This window comes from Pinus tabuliformis, chromosome 8 (genome assembly GCF_031772625.1).
Source record: "Pinus tabuliformis cultivar Carrire ecotype Pingquan chromosome 8, CPIR1, whole genome shotgun sequence".
Taxonomy (NCBI): Eukaryota; Viridiplantae; Streptophyta; class Pinopsida; order Pinales; family Pinaceae; genus Pinus; species Pinus tabuliformis.
In genome coordinates this window covers 1,389,904,515-1,389,928,081 of record NC_142294.1, presented here as the reverse complement: position 1 = coordinate 1,389,928,081, position 23,567 = coordinate 1,389,904,515, and the positions used below count along the sequence as shown (strand labels likewise).

The window sequence follows — 23,567 nt, the reverse complement described above, 5'->3', positions numbered from 1 at the left end:
CTCTCTTCTTCGATGGATGTGAGAGAAGAACCCCTAAGTGGCCAAAAAGACATATTTAAAGAACCTCTAGGGGAGAAGAGGAAGAAAGCATTCCTCTGGAGCAAATGGCTACAAGCAGAAATGTTGGGAGCAGTCCCTTGTCCAAAGACGAATTTGAAGATCAGATAGAAGATTTCAAGAGTGATATGAGGCAGTTTCTTGCCATGCAATTGGATACCCTATGGATCCAAAAGAAGCAAGAGGAAGCCAAGAGGGCTTTGGTCATCTTTTGTTTCAGGTGCACTAGAAAGCATCCTAGGAACGAATGTCCAATGCACTCCCTAGAAGTGTGTTTCATCTGTGAAGAATACCATCCTACGAATCAATGCCCTTCCTTACCCAGAATCAAAGCTGCATATCAGAGAGCCAAAGGAGCCACTGAATCACTCTATTATATGAACCAAAGGAGGTCACATGGACCTAGATCTTACCAACAGGAATTGCAAGGGACATCCGAGACCTATTATGACCCTTATCAAGCCACTTCCATGCCTTCTTGGGGTCCCCCTGCTCATCCTTCCTGGTTCACACCTCCTCCTTGTTCCTTCATAGATCCATATTATGCCCAACCAGCTGCTCATCCGTTTCACTCTTATGCTCAGCCACAACCTCAGTGGAATGCACCTCATCAGGGGTGGAGGCCCTAGTACAACACTCTTCCCACTTCTTTTCCTCCACCACCTGCTCAACCGCAACCATCACCTTCTCCTCCACCAAGGCAACCCAAAATGCCTACCCAACCACAACCCCATCCGCATCCACCTCAAATATACACCCCCACTGAGCTACCCATACCACCATTTCCAAACTTGTCCATTGGAGTAGCTCAACAAAATTGCAATGCTGAGACACAACATGTCCAAATGACTCCTCTTGAGCTCGATGATCTTCACCATAGCTCAGCAAGAATGTTGCAAAGCAGAGATTATCTTGAAAGCATTGAAGGACCACATCCGGCAAAAGAAGATTCAAAAGAGGAGATCAAAGAACCATGGGATGCACTTGATGAAGAGAAGAGATCAGAATCAGAGATCGAGAGAGCTCCCTCATGGTTACCATCAAATATTCCATGTATTCAAGAGAAAGATCAGCAAAAAGAGGAAGATGAGAAAGTCATGTTAGAGGGTGACATGAAACATGATCCAGATCAACAAAAGAACCAAGGATATCAGACCTATATTGAGATATGGTTTCAGAAGGTCACTAAGTTGTAGCAGTACTCTCTTCTTCAGCTATGTTTGATCCCTTCAAAGTCAAATCATTTGGTCTCTAAGATCCGGATAGCTGTCAAAGCATGCATTTCAAGCCTCCACATCAGTTTATCTCTAATCTCGATGTGCACATGGCTCCATTGGAAGTATTCTTATACTTGAGAACGATTTTGCTTTTCAAGTAGGGTAGGGTAGAAAAAAAAAAGAAAAAAGAAAAAAAGAGAAAAAAGAAAAAGAAAAAATGAAAAAAGAGGAAAATAGAAATCTAAGGTGAAAACCTCCTCAGAGGCGCCTTAGATTGGCTCATTGATTGAAAACCTCCATGAGGCGGTCAATGGGTTGGGAAAAAAGAGAAAAGAGAATAAGATCTCTGGGTGAAAACCTCCCTTGGAGGCGCCTAGGGCAGGCAATTAGGGTGAAAACCTCCATGAGGCACCCTAGTTGTTTTTCAAAAAAAGAGAGAAAAAGAAAAAGAAAAATAAATCTAATTTTCATTGAATAATTTCAAGTTGCAGCAATGACATTGCAGGTCAGGAGGATCACTCAAAACAAAGACAAAGGAGTTTTTGTGCCTTCTAGAGGAAGTTCTATATTTCTACAGGAAACATCCTGTAGAACCTTCAAGCGAGCCAGATTCGATTTTGGAAGGGGGTCTAAAGCTTGGAATCCATTGGTTATGCCTGAAAGCATCCATGTTACCATTTCTCACCCTTTTCCATCATCTTTTCCACCTCATTGTGCTTCTACAGGAAGTTCCTGTAGAAATTGTAGGAAGCTAGAAATGGATGTCAAAAAGGTGGTTTGGCGAACATGGTAGCTTCCTCAAGGGTTCAAAAGTCCTCTTGCAATCTTCAAACTCCTCCTCCATCATCTCCATACCTGCATCACAGCCCAAGCTCAGTTTTTCTTTCCATGCAAAAACTTGCAAAATGCTTTGAAGAGAAAATACATAGAACAAAATTTGTTTTTGCCATAACTTGAAAACCATGCATCCATTTGAAAAACCGTTTTACAGAGAATTGTATAGGGATGATGGCAACATGCTCGAGCAGTTTCAGGCCATTCCGGTGCACGGTTTCCAAGAAATCAGCCTCCATCACCATCAGTCATTTTTGCATTTTCTCCATATCCGTGCATCCGTTTCAAAACCTGTTTCATGGGGATATGCATATGGGTGATAGTAACCTATCCAAGCAGTTTCAACCGATTCTGATGCACGGTTTCCGAGAAATTGATCTCTGAAATATTCAGCCATTTTCCATTTTTCTCGAAATCTGTGCATTCATTGATCACGATTTTGCTATGGGAGGTGCATCATGATGATAAGAATGTGCTCAGCAAGTTTCAGATCAATCCGGTTTTCCGTTTGGGAGCAATGGCGAAAACAAGTTCCGATCCTATGAAAATTCAGCGCAACAGCTTGAAGGTGCATATTTGAGCGTGGAAATGAACTCCTGCAGCATGCATCCGGCCAGAGGAAACTTGCACAAGGAAGACAAGCAAAAATCATCAGCCAAGCCCTCATGCAACCAAAGAAACCAGTGCATGCAGTAATGACTAGCCTCAGCACCTCACAGCAGCCATTTGACTTCAGGTACGTGACTGAAACTCGTTCTTCTATTGCACAAATCTAATTTAAAAACTGCATGAATGAATGGAATGGTGGAATTGAGCCACGGATATAGCAGGATTAAGCCGATAATTCCTTGTCCAATTCTCTATCAATCAGCCAAGAATCATGCAATGTATGTGTTAGACAACTCACGTGGAAATTAAAAATAAAAAAAAACAGACAGTGGTAGAGGCTTTAACTCCAGTGCAACTGATTAACAATAAGAGGACATGCAGCTCATTATAGCACTGTCGTCTGCATGTGGCCATGTACACCTGGCCACCTCACTCCTTCACCACAAATCACGTAGCAATTAACGAACGCTCAGCTGAAACTCACAGACTGCTGTTAACTTGCACTTGCAACATTTTCAACTGAAGTATGCATCCTCTGATTCCACAAAATGATTAACCCATCGTCCTCCATTGAGCTTTGTGGCCTGGTTCACAATTCTCCAGCGTATCGTGCTCACTTAGAGGTGCAGGGGCACTCTACAGGCGTTTCTACAGGAAGTCGTCTACAGGAAACGCAGAAAACAACTCTACAGAAGGAAAACCCGAGATTTTTGTCAAAATTCAAGCTTGAAATGAGAAAAGTAGTTAAAGCTCGTGTCCAAGGTTACCAGGGTTCTTGAAAGTATTGATTTTGGAGTTTTTCAAACGCTTTATAGATCTGTTAATGGTGGAGCAATCTGTTTGAATTCAGAATCTGATCATCTATTTCATAGTCCATGGAGGACAAGATATTCCCTGCTTGGTCTAAAACTGTTGAAGAATTCTTAGAAGAATATGATGTGAGATTAGAGAATGGTTTAAATTCTCATGAAGTGGAAAAACAACGTCAAATATATGGATGGAATGAGCTCCAGGAGAAAAATGGTACACCTTTGTGGAAGCTGGTAGTGGAGCAATTTGATGATACAATTGTTAAAATACTTCTGCTGGCAGCTGGCATTTCATTTCTTCTCGCCTACTTTCGTGATAATGTGTCTTCTGAGGAGGGCATAACAGCCTATGTAGAGCCCTTGGTCATTCTCCTGATTGTCATCCTCAATGCCATTGTTGGAGTATGGCAGGAGAATAATTCTGAGAAGGCTTTGGAAGCTCTCAAAGAAATGCAATCTGATCATGCAAAGGTCTTGAGAGATGGACATTATGTTGTAGATCTTCCCTCCAGAGAACTTGTTCCAGGAGATATAGTGGAACTGAAGGTGGGAGACAAGGTTCCTGTAGACATGAGAATTGTGTCCCTCAAGACATCCACCTTTAGGATGGAGCAGAGCTCCCTGACCAGAGAGAGCATGCCTGTGGTCAAAAGAACATATCCAGCCACCTTGTGTGACTGTGAGTTGCAGTCAAAAGAATGCATGGTGTTTGCAGGAACTACAGTTACCAATGGCTGCTGCACATGCATTGTTGTGAGCACTGGCATGTTTACAGAAATATGTAAAATTCAAGCACAAATTCAGGAAGCTTCAATGGAATGTCATGATACCCCTTTGAAAAGAAAGTTAGATGAATTTGGTGAAAGACTGACAATAGTGATTGGTGCCATTTGTATTCTTGTTTGGATCATGAACTACAAATATTTTCTTTCATGGGAAGTCATAGATGGGTGGCCAAAAAAATATCAGGTTTTCCTTTGAGAAATGTACGTACTACTTTAAGATTGCTGTTGCTCTGGCAGTTGCTGCTATACCAGAGGGATTGCCTGCTGTGATTACTACATGTTTGGCTCTTGGCACTTGTAAGATGGCACAAAAGAATGCTATTGTGCGTAAGTTACCGAGCGTGGAGACTTTGGGTTGCACCACAATGATTTTCTCTGATAAGACAGGTACTCTTACAACCAATCAGATGTCTGTCAGTGAGTTTATAGCCATAGGGCACAGTGCGGGTTCACTTAGAGAGTTTACTGTTGAAGGAACAACATATAATCATGAGGATGGAAAAATATTGGATTGGCCTGCACATAATATGGGGGAAAATTTAGAAACTTTGGCAGAAGTTGCTGCAGTTTGCAATGATGCATGGATATCTGGTCAAGGTCACCAGTTCCATGCTACTGGTGTTCCCACTGAGGCAGTCTTGAAGGTATTGGTTGAAAAAATGGGAGTTCCAGACCCAATGGCAGGTGATACAAGTGCCATTCTCAACAGTGGCACAGTGAAATTGGGAAATTGTGATTGGTGGATACAACGATCAAAGAGGCGGGCTTTATTGGAGTTTGATTGTGATCGAAAATCCATGGGTGTTATTGTCACGGAACCAATGGGACAAAATCGTCTGCTAGTGAAGGGCGCCATGGAAAATTTGCTTGAAAGGAGTGCTTTTCAACAACTTGCAGACGGATCAGTTGTTGAATTAGATGATGCATCAAGGGAATTACTCTTGAGGAAGTTTCATCAAATGAGTTCAAAGGCTTTGCATTGTTTGGGATTGGCATACAAGGAAGTTTGGGGAGAGGGCAGCAGAAGGAGAAATTGGCCGAGATTTTAGCTAGGGAGGAAGCACCTGTGCTGGCCACCCTAAGCACATCCATCCCCTCCATGAACACTCATTTTTTCAGGATTCGGACACAGTTTAGTCATGGTTCAACCTTCTACAGGAAGCTACAGGACTTTCTACAGGAAGTTCTGTTTTTTTACCAGAAACATCCTGTCGAAGCCTTTGGGCAGGCCAGGATCAATTATGGAGAGGGATTTGAAGCTTGAAGTTTGTTGAGGAGGCATGCAACCACTCTTTTCTTGCATCCTCCACTGGTTTCATCTCCTTTCACCACCATTTCCACCATCAGATTGAATATACTTGCACAATCATACCAAAGCTGAGAATTCTTTAGGAAAAGGAGCAAGTAGTGGGAAGAAGCAAAGAGAAAAGCATTGTTTCATGACAGAGAAGAGGACATCACTTCAGAAGCTTGGCATGAAAAGGAGGCCACCAAGGCCATCAAAGATGAGGAGATAAATTGGTTGCTCAGAGGATGAGCAACACTTTCAGTAGGGGGGTGATGATGAGCCCCAAAAATGGATAATTATTTGGGCTCATTCAACCTCCTAATTTGACTTAATCCACCATTCTCATTAGTTTATTGCATGTTTTTGATTATATTTATGCTAATAGAGTAAATTGGGTTAGTCATTATGCCAACAAGTCTAATGGGTGCTTTGTGTAGCCTTTTTGGTCAATTTGGAGACAAAATTGAAGGTCTTAATGAGCACTTGGCAGCCAAATTCGTGGGAGAACAAGGGAGAGGATTTGTAGGAAGGTGTACCCTTCATTTATGGGCCCTTACCTCGAATTCTCCACCATCATCTCGGAGTTCAAGGGCCACCAAATCAATTAGCACAAGGGCAGCCAAGCAAGTCAAGTAAGACTGCTGTTAACTACAAGCCTAGGGAAGCCGAGTCCCTAAAGTTTAGGAGGACTGTTGGGGTCCTCAATTTGTATAAATAAGAGGGCTTAGGGCCTCATTTCAGTTACTCAATTTGGGGAGCTAGTAGCTAGCTAGTAGTTAGTCAATTTGTAGCTAGTAGTTGGCCAATGGTTAGTCATTTTGTAGGCAGAAGTTAGCTAGTTTGTATTTCGATTTTTAGGCAATAGATTAGCTTTGCTTTCAACTCATTTTCAAGTTCTCCTTGTGGACAGTTTTGATGTAACTCTTCTTTTCTTGCTCAATAAAGATGAATCCAGCTTTGCACCAGCTCTAAATCTCTCTTAGGAGGCTGTAGCTCTTGGGGTTGGGCCCATCTCAAGTGCCCAGTACCTCCTTTGTTTATATTTATGTGTCTTTGCTGCATTCTTAGAATAAAATCTGCTATTTAGATCTAAATCTTGTTTTGTTATTTAGGTTGCTTTTGATAATTAAAGTATATTTTCATATTCAGATTGATTTGATAGGTTAATAACATAAAGGATCCTTGGAAAAAGGGCTCAAGCACCTCTGATCTTACCTCTCCCTCAGTGGGATCGGGAGTTGGGACAAAGGTGACCTTGCTGCCCAACAAAAACACTAGTTTGCTTGTCCATGCAATCTTTGGTGGAATGTTTTCATTTGTAGGAGTTAATCATGCGTTCAGGCCTTTTGAAATGTTTCTTTGCTTAAGTGTTGTACATGGTTCTCTTTATGAATAAAGCTGCTGTTCATTTGTTTCATTGACAGTTAGACTAGATTAGCTAAGATTTCGATTATGTGCAGGACTTAGTTGATTCGGTTAAGTGTACACCGTGCAGGGCATCTCCATCTCCCTCTCATTCACCCAAGCTTCGTCCAGGCCAGCTTCTCCATCTCCTAGTTAGGTTCCTCATCTCACAACTGTCTTTCTGCCCACGTAACCCTACCTTATTGCTCCTCCATTGTCTTAGCCTTCTTTAAGCCAAGCCATCTTTCCACACCCTCTCACCACTCCAACCATCAGTCCGTAGGTCATTTCAGGCCCCTACCCTACCTCCCTATCCATTCATGCACCTTACCTCACTCACCCATCCTCCAAAATCCAATTTTAAAACATCCTGTAGAAATTTCTGAACATCCTGTAGAAATTCCTGAAACATCCTGTAGAACCCCTGCAGACTTCCTGTAGAAGCTCACAAACAAGGGTTTTTGGCAACCAAACTTTGTGAAACTCTCTGGAAGAGTGTTAGGGGATCCTTAGACCCTCTCTGTACCATCCCAACCTTTTCCAAGCATTTCTCCTCCTTGATCCACCCCTGCACAGTGAAAAGCAAGTTAAAAGCACATGCATGATAATTCTAATAACTTAGTCAAAAATACAAAAAGATGTTTTCTTCAAATAGAGGTAGTCTAGACACATGTATTTTACCTTCATAGAAGTAATGGCATCCCTTTCAGTAGTTTGCATGCTCTCCTTTGCGTCAGTAGGACTAGCTGGTAGAATTAGGGTTTGCTAGGGTTTGCGTTTCTTTTTGGCTTTCAGTTTCTTTCCGCAAGTAGATTAGCTTCCTTTGAGTTAGCTTTCATCCATCAATTAAAAAGCTTCTTCTAAGAGCTCATAGAAGTTGGCTTAAGCTCCTGGCGGACTTGTGCCAGCTGACCAAGTGACAGCTGTGGCAAGAGCTAGTACTTGTGCATACATCACCGTCGCTTCCAAGTTTGTTACGAACTACCGGGTTGATAAAATTAAAGAAGGGAGTCTCAGGAGTTGCAGCATTATTGCTGCAATACTGGGGCCCACCATCTACACAGACTCTTATCCCCGTAGAATCCTTTTTGTTTTGTATTACTCTCGGGATGACCCATTCCGTCTTATCCACCATGAAAATAATTCCCGCCTCTAGCATTTTGTTTATTTCTTTCTGGACCTTCTATTTGACTGTTGGGTTCAACTTGTATGGTATGTGCTTTACTAGCTTGGCATCAGGCTTCCGTACAATTTTCATTTCTCCTATGTCTCCCTTAATTCCTTTTATCTATGCAACTGATGATGGAAATAGATCTTTGTACTCCCATAGGAGATCAAAAATTTATTTTGTCGTGTGTTCATCCCAATAGTCTTTAGTTGATGCCAGCTTAGGTTTATCCTTCGTGCCAATATTAGGATTCCGCAACTTCACTGGGGGTAAGTGTAGAGAATCTGTTATAGGTCCCACCTGGATATCCCTCTCCCCTTCAATCTCATGGAATGTCAAGTACCATAACCCCTCCAGGTCGTCCTCGTTTGGTAATGTGTTCACCTTCCTACAAGCCATTGCTTCTAAGTATACTGACTCATAGAAGAACTGTAAGATCCTCTCATCGGTGCACCCATCCCATAACTAGCCTGATGTGAAGAGGATTCATTTTATAGCATGCAGAGACTCAGTTAGTCAGCTGTCACTATCCCTGAAAGAGAAACTGCTAATGAATTGTTCGGCTAGAGCGTCCCAATCTCTCGTTTGCCTTCTTACGTCTTCCTGTATATACCACGCTTGAGTAATTGTTCCTAATGTGTGTATGAACATGTGTACCCATAATTTCTTTGAAACTCCTTCTCAATTCCATCTGTCTTTAAAACTATCCAAGTGTTGTCAAGGATATGAGTTCCCCTTGTATTTTGCAAACTCTTGCGAGTACTCCCCCACATGATTGAATGTTTCCTTCATGGCTCTCTTGATCCTTTCCCAGTCCTGGAGGTAGTTGCGGTGGACCCCCAACCATAATGTTGGGGTCGATTATAGTTCAATTTTTAATAATGGTATTTTATGTTCGTCCCTTATAGTTCCGTCAACCTTGTTGAGAAATATATCTACTGAGTCTATACCATTGAAAGTGGGAAAGTCTCTTACCTGTCTCTTGATCCAATTGATGTGACCTGCTGTTGCGCAATGCCTGGTGTTGACTTCATATCTGCCCCTCTACCAATCATCCCATGCGGCTTCCGATCTAACCTCAGAGCTCTATATACCCCTCCAGCTAACCGATCCTTTAGCTGTTAGGTTTATGTAATCCTCTCTCTTCCCTGCTGTTAATCTGTAGAGTTGGTTTAACATTTATGGCCCTTCTCTGCTATCTATAGGTTCCATGAACTTGGGTCCCTGATACGGGTCTAGCGTCTAGATCACTCTTACTCCCTCTACTTTAAATATCATCAATTCCTTCTTCAAATCGATGATGGCATAATTCTCATAGGCCTAGTCGATGCCTTGCACTGTCGGGTAGGGATATTTGTCTCCCATAATACCTATCACCTCAAATACACGTGTGTCTTCACCCCTTCCATATCTACCTCTATGTTCTCCAGTCTCCCAATTGGAAGTATATAGTAATCGTTGTCCATCCACAATTGGATTGGTGAAAACTTCAGTTGAGGTTTCCCCAACGCCTCCCATGTTTTTCTTGGTAGAATGTTGACATCATAGCCCAGATCTAACATATTGTATTTGATTTGAAATCCTACAATTTTCACATCAATCTTGAATTCCATACCCGTTCTCTTCTTATTTCTTCTTACTCTCCTAGTGTGCTTCTCAGGTAAATTGGCAGATATTGTCCCTTCTTCAATCTCTTCCTCCGGTATGGCTACTTTCAGGATTCCCCATAGCTCCCATATCATCTGATCATTGTTGACAATCTGCAGGAACAACCTGAACTATTCCTTAATAGGGCGGACAACAGTGGTTTTTGGAAGGTTTGAAATCTTATCTCTCTAAGACTCTGTCTGCCCATTTGATGGTCTTGAGCCTCTAGTAGGGTTGTAAAACAATTTTTCTGCCTCCTGGTAGTATTGTTTTTTTTCCCAAGGTTGTATGAAAACTTTGGTGAGGCTACTCGGATGATTTTTGGTTGGAATGGGGTGCCCTGGTCAGCCCCAATCTTTTTTTGCTGAGGGTAACTATGTTTATGTTTGGCAGCGGGACTACCTATGTAACCCTGGGTTTTGCATTGATTAGATTCATCCCTCGTTTCTTGTTCCACTCCTCCCATCTTGCGATCATCTCTGAGAAATCCTCTGTTGCATGGGCATTGACCTTGCACTATGAGCACTAGGGTATCCTTGGTAGGGGGTAGTCCTGTGTGACATGTCCCTCTTGGTCACAATTATAGAAACGAACAAGTCCCATGCTCCCTACCCTTCCTCCTCTCGTTCCTCCTCCTCCTCACCCACTGCAAGTAGTCTCAATGATCCTGAAGGTCGAAAGGTCTAGCCGATCTGCTAGCACATCTAACACTTGACATTGGTCTAGGTGGTGGGTTATGGATGTGCATAAATCACAATAGTTTTATTCAGGGCATTCAAATTGTTTTGCAATATTGGGCATAAGTGTAGTGGGTGTCCATACCCCCTATACACTTCACAGTACTCTGGTTGGTTGCAGACCGAAAATGTGCCTTGTGACCCTACCGCTGTGATTCCTACTGGAGGTGGGGACCTTGATGGTACCCCTGGCCCTAATGCGGCACCCATGACCCTCAGTCTTGGGCACTCAGTGGCAACGTGACCCTCCACTAGAAATTTGGTACACCATACATTCGGTCTCGCTGTGCGCATTGGATGTAGATATTTCAACTTCTCCATTAGGCTTTCAATTTGGTGTTGGAGGTCCAAGATAGAGGGGTCATGAGAAGCAGCTCCCCATCGATATTCATGTAGATATCCCGCCATAGCATCTATTTGGGTTTCTTTCTCTAGAGCATCCTACAGTGTCTCGATTTTCTGTTGTGTTAGTGGCGTCTAGGTGAGGGGTAACAAGGCTTTGATGAACCAATCCCTCTGGTGATTTGGATACAAATTGCATCTTTAAAACGTTTCATTAGTTCCCAGGGAATTTCTTCCTCCTGCTACTTTATCTCCTAGAGCTCTGACAACCCTTGCTGATCCGTCTGGGGAAGTTTGAATTCTTGTACAAAATTTCTCTTAATCTCATCCATCGTTGGGTTTTGATGTAACTCCGAAAATTTTATGAACCACCTTAGGGCCCTTTCTCTGAGAGTGGTCTGGAACTCTATCAACTTCACATTGTCGGGCGTCTGACGAGCCTTCCATATAGCCTCACATAAGTACCAGTGTTGCTCTAGTCTTCATTTCCTCTACTGAATAATTCTGGATATCTTGTAAATGACCCGACCATTGTGGATTGCATTCGTGCTAAAAGCACAAAGCCTTGTAATCCCGAATGTTGAGATACTTGTAATTCAAAATTACCATTACTACTATTTCCACTACTACTAGTAGGGAGTTGTCTTTAGTGCGAATTTTTGGACTTTCTGGTGCCGAAATTCGGTGTAAACATTTGAGGTGAAATCTTGATTTATGATATTTAAATTGGTTTTTTAACTGTATGTATGGATTCAAAACTCTGAAAAACCGTAGGGCACTTTGATTATGCAGGGGTTACCCATCAAGCTTGTGATTCCAATAAATTCCTGTCGGATTTCAGAGAAATTATACCTAAAAAAACCCACCGGAAAAGCTTCCAAAATGTCTCACTAAAGAAAACACGCTACTAGAAGTACAAGCCTTATAGTTAACATGCATATTATGCACTCTTATCGTCTTAAGAAACTTAGAAACAAATTTACCAGGGTTGTTGTAGAGTACCAGGGGAAGGTTGGGGGGAACACTACCTGAGCTTCGAGGGGTTGGATCTTTGATTCTTTTGGAAACCTCATTCTCTGCGAACAATCTCCTCATCACAAAGCACTTCTCCTCCTCCACATCTTCCTTTGAGTCAATGTGACCAATTCCATTGGACCCCTCCTTCGCAACTGGCGAGGGAGGGCTCCTAGCACCCTTAGGACTTCCATTAGTCCCTGCTGTCTCTATCCATTTCGCCGAGTTCTTCTCCATTATGTCTTCCTCTTTCAGGCTCCTCAAAACTACTTCTGCTTGGTGTAGTTCTTCCGACTACCTTTTAATCGCCTGCGTGGCCCTTTCCTGCCATTTCTCTGCTATCCGTGCCCTCCTCTACACTCTCACTTCCCTAGCCCTTCGTGAATCCTATGCGTCCATCCTTCTAATGACCTCATGATACCTTACTCGATATCATTTCTCCCCTTATATCCTCCCCCCAGTACTAAGGGTTTATGTTTCCATGCTTAAACCTTAAAATATAAGAAAACCTTCTTCCACCATTAAGACTTTAATCCAGAGAGGTACTTCTTTCAACAACTTCCCTCTTAAACCCGCTCGAAACACAACATCGAATTTTGAAAAGGAATGGTAGATTTCTACTGTGAACTTGACAGCGTACCCCTCCAATGTGGTTTTCACCCAGAAATCTACTTCTCTTGTCATATCCGTGTCAAGATTGTAGATCGCCTCAAGATTCATAGGAGTCTAGTCGCGACGAGACAATGTCTGTCCTCTTGACCTATCCTTCACTTGCAATCTCCACAAGTAGTTGTACAGTTCCTATGGAAACTTACACCAGAAGATCTCGTACTGATTACTTAAAACCTCTGAGTATAGAACTTCATCTTTCAATTTAGAAACAACTTGATTGCGAAGTAGAGCTTGCTGAGACACAAACCAATCCACTTGATCGTCCCACCAATTCGGTATTTCCTTCTTAAAATTCCTCGATACCATATTTTTAACCCTCCTCTTTTATTTCAGGTCCTCACAATGGAACCATTTGTTGACACAAAAATGATAGCAAAGTTGAGACCCTGGGTTCGGGTGCAAGGGGCCAACAAGGTTCCAATGTAGTCTAGAGCAACGTCAACATTTTGACCTTTCCTAGAGAGGGCAAGGAGTCTCACCCGAGACGTGCCACAATTGAAGTTAGATGAGGGTGGAATTAGGCGAAAAAGGAGTCATATCAAGTAGATGAGACCACAATATAATAGTTTAACATCTACATTAAACCAATCACAATGATCTACTCATGCCATATCAGGAAACTATATAACTAGATGCATTCATTAAAATTTTTAAAGAGTCAACACGGAGCTTAAGAACCAAACGTGGATCTGAATCATCTCTTCCATTAACATAACATAAAGTGGTACATAAGGCTCAAGGCCTGATCATCAATAAAATGAATAACACAAACATCATAAACAGACACAGACAAGACCATGGAGTTGTTCACATTCCTCCACAAAACAGGAATGCTCTAACTATCACCGACTCACTCGATTGACAAAAAAAAACCCTCCTTTGCTCTTTCTTCTACTTTTTATCCTCTACCATGTGCTCAGACTACCAGTTCTTCCTTCCTTATGCTCAACTGCCTTCCTTATTGGTTTCCTTTGTTCTCTCCTTGCTCGACCGTTCCTACTCCTTTCCGCCACCTTTCCGTGACTTCCAGTCATCTTCTAGTTTATATTCTTCCCTCGGTTATGAACTCCGCAACTCCAACGTTGTCCCTGCCACTTGTCATCAAATTCCTTCTCCACAAAATCTCAAAAAAATGGCCCCAATAATGTTTGCATTAATCAAATGAATAGATATGTATTCCAATTTCTTTTGGTTAATTGAGCACAACCTATAAGTGAATAACCTATCTCTCTACCCACTGAAGGCCTCCAAACTAGACATAGTCAAAATTTTCCTCGGCTTGAGCTCCTATTTCCTTGCATTTTTCCTTAAAGAATTAGGCCCCTATTTCTAGTAAATTCCTCTAATTGAATTGCACAATTCCTTAGGCTGATCATCTGACTGCATGCAACACCTGTACACTCAAGACTAGTATACAATTGATGTTACAATGCCTTGGAATCTCCACCTCAACTGGGTAACCTGAATTCTCTACATCCACTAGCTATTTTGGGCTGATTGATCGGTTAACTATATGATCACTGAGTTTGATTGAAGTCCCACTACTTAACTGAGCTTCCACTAGTTCCTCCAAAAGTTGGAACTACTTTAACTGAAAACAACCTGAGATAACTAATCTTGATTGCTACAAATTAGCAATCACACATGCTGAACTGAAATCTAACTCCTCCAAGTCAAATTTACTGAGTAAACTGGATGACACAAGCCATGTCACACAATTTAACATCTTCCAAGTTGTCTGTTGATGTGGAAATTCGATATTTCTCAATTTAATCAAGGCAAATCAAATTGAGAATTTCTTGCTACATTTTTCAACACTCCCTCAACAAGAAAGGGATTATCAACCACATCTATCCTACACCTGTGGAACTCAAACTTCCTTCTTGACAAGGCCTTTGTGAAAATTTCAACATCTTGTTCCTCTATCAGAATGTACTATAACAAGATAACGAATATATATATCCTTGGATCGGTTGTGAAAAACAAGATTTTTAGAGAAATTGATACAAATATGATTATCACTGTATATCACAGTTGGATCCATCATCTGACCAAACACTCAAACAAGTATCTTTCTCATCTAGATTTCCCCACATGATGCTTGACTAGTAGCCATGTATTATGCTTCTACTAAGCTGAGTGCCACAAATCTTTTCTTCCTGCTATACCAAAAAACCACTGCAGGGCAAAAACTAAAAATTCCACTTGATGTATGACCTCCTTGCTCAATCTACATTTGTGAAGCCACATAGCTTCACTCCCCTTGTCTATCTATGCCATAGTCCAAACTGAGTAGTGCCTTTGAGGTAACATAGAACATGCTTAGCTTCCCTCCAAAATAATTTAGCTGGCCTAACCATAGCTTTGCTTAGCTGGTTGACTGTATAGCACATATCTGGTCATGTGTTCACAAGATACATTAGTGAGCCCACCAACTGCCGGTAAACAATAGCATCCACTTCCTCACCTAAAGTGGAATCCTCCTTCCTCCAACTGGAAACTAGAGGCGTCTCTATGAAGAACCTCTGAAGTATCTTGTTGGCATACTTTCCCTGAGAGACAAACAATTCCCTGTTGCCTTGCCATACTTCCAATCTGAGGAAGTAATGCATGATACCCATGTCCTTCATTTCAAACTCTCTTGCAAGGTCATTGAAATATCTGATTAGATTCTCATCACTAGTTAAAATAAATTCATCAACATATAAGACAATAATCAACAATTTACCTTCTACCAAGATATGATAGAGGTTTTCACCCGCTTCACTTTTGGTGAAGCCCAAACTAGTGAGATAGTTATTGATCCTAGTGTACCAAACACAGGTTGCTTACTTAAGACCATACAACACTCACTTGAGTATGCACACATGATACTCTTGATCAAAAGTCTCGAAGCCTTATGGTTTATTTATATATACCTCCTCCTCAATAACTCCATTCAGGAATGTTGTTTTTACATCCATCTGGTGGATATTCCACCCCATCTGTGCAACCAAAGAAATAATTGATCTAATAGATGAGTACCTTGATATAAGAGAAAAGATATCCTCTTAGTCAATCCCCTTAACTTGAGAGCACCCCTTGGCCACAAATTTGGCCTTGTACTCTTCTATGATTCCTTTTGTTGCATGATTTACCTTGAAGGTCCATCTCGAACCCACAACTGATTTGTCTGCTGGTCTTGGGACCACTTCCCAAACACTATTTTTTACAATGGATTCATATTCCTCCACTATTTCATCAAACCATACATATTTATCTACTACTTATTCGAAAGAGGATGGCTTAGTCTCTACAAGCTTGGTCATTAGATCCATGTAGCCAATGTACCGATTTGGTGACCTTCTCTTCCTGCACTGATTTAAAGGAGAACCCACATTCTCCCTCACATCTTGCACAAGTATATCAACATACCTGGTCCTTTTCCTGCCTTCTCTGGATGGTTCTTCTTGAGTGTCTGTCTCCAATCCCTTCTCCTCAATTTGTGGATGCTCCACAACTTCCTGAGGCTCCTCCTTTGGAGTTAAAATCTTGTTTTTCGGTGGGATCTGAAGCTCCATCTCAATTGAGCATCGCATTGATTTATATTCATCAAATTTTACATCCCTTCACATAAATATGAGCCAGAGGGAAGGAAAGTATGCACGATAGTTGTGGGGAGTTTCTGTGTATCCCACAAATACCCCAATTCTGCTATTGGTTCTAGCTTTTTCCTTGATTCTTTGGAGACATGGTAGTAAACAAAGGCTCCAAAAATCATGAAGTGTGATGCATCTGGCTTTATCCCTGAGAAAGCTTCCTATGATGTAATCATTCCCATAATCTGATGAGGACTCTGGTTATGCAAATAGACTGATTTTTTGCATGCCTCGGCCCACAAATTTAGAGGTAGGCCTTGATCATGAACATTGCCCTTGCTGCTCCCACAATGCTACGATTCTTTCTCTCAACCACCCCATTATGCTGTGGGTTGTGGGGTGCTATCAACTCTCATCATATGCCTTCTCTTGCATATAAAATTTTAAATTCATTTGACATGTACTCATCTCCATTATTGCTCCTAAGATCCTTCACCTTCTTGCCCGTTTCTTTCTCAACCAGTGCCTTGAATTCTATGAATTTGGAGAATGTCTCATCCTTATTTCACATGAAGAAGATCCAACACTTCCATGCTAAGTGATTAATAAAAATGACAAAAATATTGTGCCTGGAAGTGGAGCCTATTGAGAAAGGTCCACAAAAATCAGAGTGGACCCTTTCCAGGACTGCATGTGCTTTGCTGTCCCGATCATGGAATGTGGATTTTGTGTACTTCCCCAAAGTACATCCTTTGCATTCATCTTACTACTCAAGTGCTCCTTTGGGGAGGCCTGTGGTTATCTGCTACATGATCTTTAGAGCACCATGATGAAAATGGCCAATCATTCTATGGAAATGTTCACCGACATCGTGGCTCTGCATCTTCTCTGGCTTTGTGCTCATTGCATCACAATCCTCCACATACAAATTGTATTATTTCTTAAAATGAACCTCGATCTACTTCACCTGATGATCTTTAGAGCACCATGATGCAAATGGCCAAGCATTCTATGGAAAATTTCATCGACATCGTAGCTCCGCATCTACTCTAGCTTTGTGCTCATTGCATCACAATCCTCCACATACAACTTGTATTATTTCTTCAAATGAACCTCGATCTACTTCACCTGTCCCGTAGCTATGTGTCGCAAGAATTCCTTTCCTTTTTTGAAGATCACATCATAACCACGGTATTCCAAAACTACAATAGAGATGATATTTTTCTTTAGGCTCAGAATGAACATGACATCCTTGAGCCTGAGGGGGGATCTTGACTCCCTCTGAAAGGTGAATGTACCAATCCCGGTCACGCTATACCTTCTATCATCCTTTGTCTTGATGTGCATATGCAAATAATTTTCCTCCAGGTCACTAAAAAAGTTTCCACACCTTGTCATGTAGAATAATGCACTTGATTCCAAGTACCACATGCTCCCCATCACTCTGCTGGCAAAAAAATGCAAGCATGAACCGTGAAGCCAAAGCTTCACCTTTTTCTCCTCCTAAGGTATTCTTGATTTCCTTATTGTGTGGAAACTTTGTGGCATAGTGCCCGAATTCATGAAAATGAAAGCATTTAATTTCTGACAAATATTTATTCTTGACCCATTTACTAGACTTTGTTTTGGATTGGGATTTCTTCCCTTTTACCTTCTTTTACTTTCCATCCAATGAAAATTTTTCTTCATCCTCACCCTTGGATGAACTCCCATCTTTAGTATTCCACCTTATTTCCTCCTATACCAAATCAGACCATAAACACTCCCAATTCGATAGTTTATCCCTCTTGTTCACCGAATATTGATAGCTATGCCAACTATTGTGAAGGCTCAAAAGGGCTAGGCTTACTAAGTGTTGTAGCAGCTACAACCACCCTCTAAATTTTTTCTATGCTTTGATTTTGGAGCCCTCCTTACTATCCACATGAGCTTATCTTGTATTGTTTTCAGGTATTCATGCTTCGACTGAGACTTATATTTTTCATTTGTGTTTGTGTTTGCTTGTTTTTGTCAGCCCTATTGGCATATGGCCCAAAATAGATCCAAATATGCTCTGTAAGTCTTCAAAAGCCATTAAAAATCATGCCAAAGATCAATACCACCGCAGGAGAAGAAACCTTAGAGCAGCCGGAAAGCACTATTGGGAGGCAAAAACACATAAAATCAATGAAAAAGCCAAGTATCAGAGGCATACACAGTCAAACGCATAGAAGCCGTCAGATCTGGCCGATCAACGGTCTAGATCTGATCGGAAATCGAATTTGGCATAGGCAGACAGTGGCAATCGGCGCAGACCATGTGGAACTTGCGACATCGATCAGCGATGCAACATGGACCATCGATCAAGCTCGCAGATCGACAGCCCATATCGCATCGCAGGATCACTATCGGGGACTAAAAAGGAGCGCTAGCAATGGATCGGGGCATGAGCGATATGCGATTGCGACTAGTCGCATCACAATATCGCATCGGAGTTTCACAGAGGCGTGATTAACCAGACCAGATGGTTATATAAATAGGATTTCATAGATTTTGATATCCGCAGAAAGCCATTTTTTAATGTATTTCGCAGTTTTTTGTTATTTAACAAAATACAAAGGGAACCCTAGAGCAGCGCTGATGCGATAAGACCCAAACTCGAAAGGGTTCGGGAATGAAAATATATAATATTTTCAAGTTTGCCAAAGCCATTTTTCATGTATTTTCAATGTGTTTTACGTATTTTAGAATACAAAGGAAATACATAGGGACATGTCGTCTGCGACATGCGATAGCGACCCTAAGGGCAGATCCGATAGATGAATAGGCCATATCTGGGGACTTTTGAAGTCCGAAATGTTGAGAGCTTGGCGGGATTTCTCACAGTTGCAACATTTTCTGTTTAAAACATAAAACAATCATTGTTCACATTTAAAAGGATAATAGAGGCCCGAAGACCCATTCTATCACAGAGCAGAGGCCGGGAAACAATTGCCGGGAGACAGAGGCCGGAAAGTGATCATGGAGCATCACAGGACGATGCAGCCCGAAATGGAAATATCATGGAGTAGACAACACAGCTCATCCAAAACAACAGAAGTGATTGTGGGGCATCTCTGGCACGAGAGAGCTCCCAGACAGCACAACAAACTAACAAAATGCAGTTACTCTGCTATCAGAAGAAGAAACCTACGAGCCCATGCTTGGCTAGTTAGGGAATCAAACAGTTAAAGGGACAGAGAGGATGGATTAAGACTCCGAGCATTTGAGAGCTCAAGAGCATTGTAAAAGGCCTATAAATGGCTGAAATCTAAATAAATGAAGGGTTCAACTTCTGGAGACTGTAGATACTCTATTCCTTATAGCTTCTCATCTTCATTCTAGTAATACAAGCTTCTTTTTCTGTTACATGTTCAATATCCATTTCTCTTCTGTTCCAAGCTTGCACTTGGATAGTCTATGCATGATTTCTTCTGTGTCTAATGCCAGATAACTGCCATCTTATCTCTGCATTGATAAATTGGATTTGCAATTGAATAGGTTATTCATGTTTTATTTTGTGTCTAATGCCAGATAACTGTCATCTTATCTCCGCGTTGATAAATTAGATTTGCAAGATTCATTTACTTCCTGTAGCTAGCCATTCATATATGTTTATGTATGCATATACTGGTACAGTCAGTATTCTCCATCTATCAATTGAATCTATAAACTATTGAGCATTAATGGTCTAAAGCTTTGTCAAGCTGAGGGTGTTCATGCATGTCTTGAGTAAAAAACAGAGTTGAAACAGTTATTTGGCTTGATCCAAACCTTATCCATTCCAACAGTTCAGAGAACAATATTGAAGCTATGTTACCAAGCATCTCCGAGCTACAACCTAGTAGAGTTTCCTGGAGTGATAACATAATTGGCACCATTGCTGGGGAGAGGAGACTGAAGCTCAGCTTCCTTGGGAGACGACACAGATCCATCTTTGATGATAGCCAAAGTCTGGGCACTTTTTTGGTTGTAATCATCTATATGGTGACTCGAGTGAATGCCGAACCTTTTTGGCGACTCCACTTCATAGTTATGGCTCAGTTTGTGAGGCATACTTGGAGAAATCCTCAGAAGCCACAAGCTGACACAGTATCTGATCTTGAAAAAATCATCAAAGAAAGAAAGGTATTGCAGAAAGGAGCATTAGGTTCAGGTAAATCTAAATAATATTCTATATCTCTTCAAGAAAATTCTGTAATAGAACAAATAATTGTTGAGAGTATAGCTTCTAATACTACCAGCGAAGAAAAAATCTCAGAGATTCATAAAACTCCTTATTCTTTAGGTTCTCCTTTTGTTGTAAGCCCAAAGGAAACCTCACCTCCTATCCTTTTCATGTATTTTCAATGTTTTTTACGTATTTCAGAATACAAAGAAAATAAACAGGGACAGGCCATCTGTGACACGCGATAGCGACCCTAAGGGCGGACCCGATAGATGAATAGGCCATATCTGAGGACTCTTGAAGTTCGAAATGTTGAGAGCTTGGCGAGATTTCTCACAGTTGCAGCGTTTTCTGTTCACAACAAAAAACAATCATTGTTCACATTTAAAAGGATAATAAAGGCCCGAAGACCCATTCTATCACAGAGCAGAGGCTAGGAAATAGAGGTCGGAAAGCGATCATGGATCATCACAGGACAATGCAACCCGAAATGGAAATATCATGGAGCAGACAACACAACTCATCCAAAACAACAAAAGTGATTGTGGGGCATATTTGGCACAAAAGAGCTCCCAGACAACACAAAAAACTTACAGAATGTAGTTACTCTGTTGTCAGAAGAATAAACCTCCGAGCCCACGCTTGCCTAGTCAAGGCATCAAACAGTTAAAGGGACAGAGAGGATAGATTAAGACTCCGAGCCTTTGAGAGCTCAGGAGCATTGTAAAAGGCCTATAAATGGCTGAAAGCTAAATGTATGAAGGGTTCAACTTCTAGAGACTGTAGATACTCTGTTCCTTGCAGCTTCTCATCTTCATTCCAGTAATACAAGCTTCTTTTGCTGTTACATGTTCAATATCCATTTCTCTTCTGTTTTAAGCTTGCACTTGGATAGTCTATTCGTGATTTCTTCTGTGTCTAATGCCAGATAACTTCCATCTTATCTCTGCATTGATAAATTGGATTTGCAATTGAATAGGTTATTCATGTTTTCTTCTGTGTCTAATGCTAGATAAATGTCATCTTATCTCTGCGTTGATAAATTAGATTTGCAAGCTTCATTTACTTCCTATAGCTATCCGTTCATATATGTTTATGTATGCATCTGCTGGTACAGTTAGTATTCTCCATCTATCCATTGAATCTATAAACTATTGAGCATTAGGGGTTTAAGGCCTTGTCAAGTTGAGGGTGTTCATGCATGTCTTGAGTAAAAGATAGAGTTGAAACGGTTATCTGGCTTGATCCAAACCTTCATACATTCCAATAGTTCAGAGAACAATATTGAAGATTATAGGTTACTAGGCATCTCCGAGCTACAACCTAGGAGAGTTTCCTGGAGTGATAACAGTTTCCACACTTAACTGATCTTTCTAACTCACAAGATGATCTCCCAAATTGGTCACACAATAGTTATAGGCTTGCCTCTAGAAACTGTGCAATCCTTGAGGGTAAGCAATCTTGATGATTGGAATTGCGTAGTTCAGATTAGCAGTTAGCCTTAAGCTCAAAAACTTCATAGTCATGTAAGGAAACCTAACACTGAGCCTAGAAAATGCACAATCCATCATTGATCTCAGAAACTGCGTAATGCATTGAGACGGAAAGTTGCCTAGTTCCCCAAAATTTCACAATATTTACAAGCAACATGCATGGAAAGTTTCTCCAAAAAAAGAAAAAAAATTAAAAAGAAAAAATAATCCCTAAAAAATAGGGATCCATTATTAGTATCCCGAAGGAGGCACATTTGCTATTTTTAGAAACTTCTTCCAAGTGTTGTTTTTACTTGATTTTAGGCATGTGCACCATAAAACCTAATTTTCCCAAACCTATTTAATCGACACATCTAGAGCTCATTTTCACCTTCAATATTGGAGCTATAGTATTTTTGAGGAGATTAAGGAACCTTCGGTGTGTTTGTCATCACTTTTTAGGGCGAGTTTCTATTTTATCATATTTTTCTGCTTTTTTTGTTGCTTTTGGTCGTTTCGCTTGTGTGAGTGTTGTTTCGATTATTTATATTCATAGTTGTTGGCGTTTATTTTATATTTGAAAAGTGTTGTTATGAGTTGTCATTTTCCTTTCACAGGTGTCACATTGTTTTTCTTGTTTTTGCACCAATGGTCACCATTGTAGCGACTCTCCTCACATACTTTATTTTCCTTCTGTTTGTTTAGTTTCTGTACTTGATATACATTTATTCATTCATACTCAGTCATATCAACACCTAATATCACATCAGTACTCACTTCTTCTCATTTTTCACACTTCCACACTGGCATATATGCACTTTCCTTGGGCATATTTTTCCTTACCAAGTTGGGAATTGTGATATCCTAAGGCTCAAGCTGAGAACTTGGCCTATGGAATTGCACAGTGCACAGTACATGTTGGCCCAACCATGCATTTCGCAATTCTAGAGCTAAGCCTCTCACCTTGGCCACTAAGACTATGTAATGCACACTCTTCCAGTCTCTGCCTAGGCTGAACTACGCATTGTGTAGTCTCAAGCCTCAGGATGCACCCTTAGCTGCTAGGACTGTGTAGTTCCCACAACCAATCTCCCTTGTTTGTTGATGAAAACTGTGCAATCCCTCTCATAAGTTGACTAATTTTCTACTTGATCATGCTTTGAAGTCATATTTGCAAAAGATAATGTTTGCTTTCCATGAGTGTCCTTTTTGTCCCACAGGTACCACACTTATGAAACAATTCTCTCCAGCTGTCATTGTTACCATGGAACCAAAGGGAGCTACTTTGAAAGAGAGCATTGAAATCAGTATTGGGGAAGCAGTTGAGAAGACACCAGTAGAATTTATAGTGTATGCAGACACTTAAATTTTTATGGAAAAGGGGTCAACGATAACATGGAAAAAAGTTAATGAAGCTCTTTCAACAAATAGCCTTGAGGCATATTTATAGGACGGACAAGTTTATCTCAGTATCTGACAATTACGACTACATAGGGTTGCATGCATATATCCAACCTTCCCATGTGAAGATTTCATTAGCTAGATTGTTTCACATATTAATGAGAAGACCATGACATTGAGCAGTGATAGCGGACATAATCTTGCTACCTTTCTGGAAGAAGATTATTAGTGCATGTATCACTTTCCTGAGCTAGTGAAGCTCATGGAATCATTTTTCTATGCTACCAATAGCTATGTGAACACAATAGATATTGGTAAAGGCTAGGTGAAAGAGCCATGAAAGTTTC

The 23,567-nt window shown here is 41.0% G+C and overlaps 1 pseudogene; it reads left to right on the top strand.

Annotated features, from left to right (window-relative positions):
- Positions 1-3,592: 3,592 nt before the first annotated feature.
- Positions 3,593-23,185, top strand: LOC149240742 (calcium-transporting ATPase, endoplasmic reticulum-type pseudogene; annotated as a pseudogene).
- Positions 23,186-23,567: the final 382 nt, after the last annotated feature.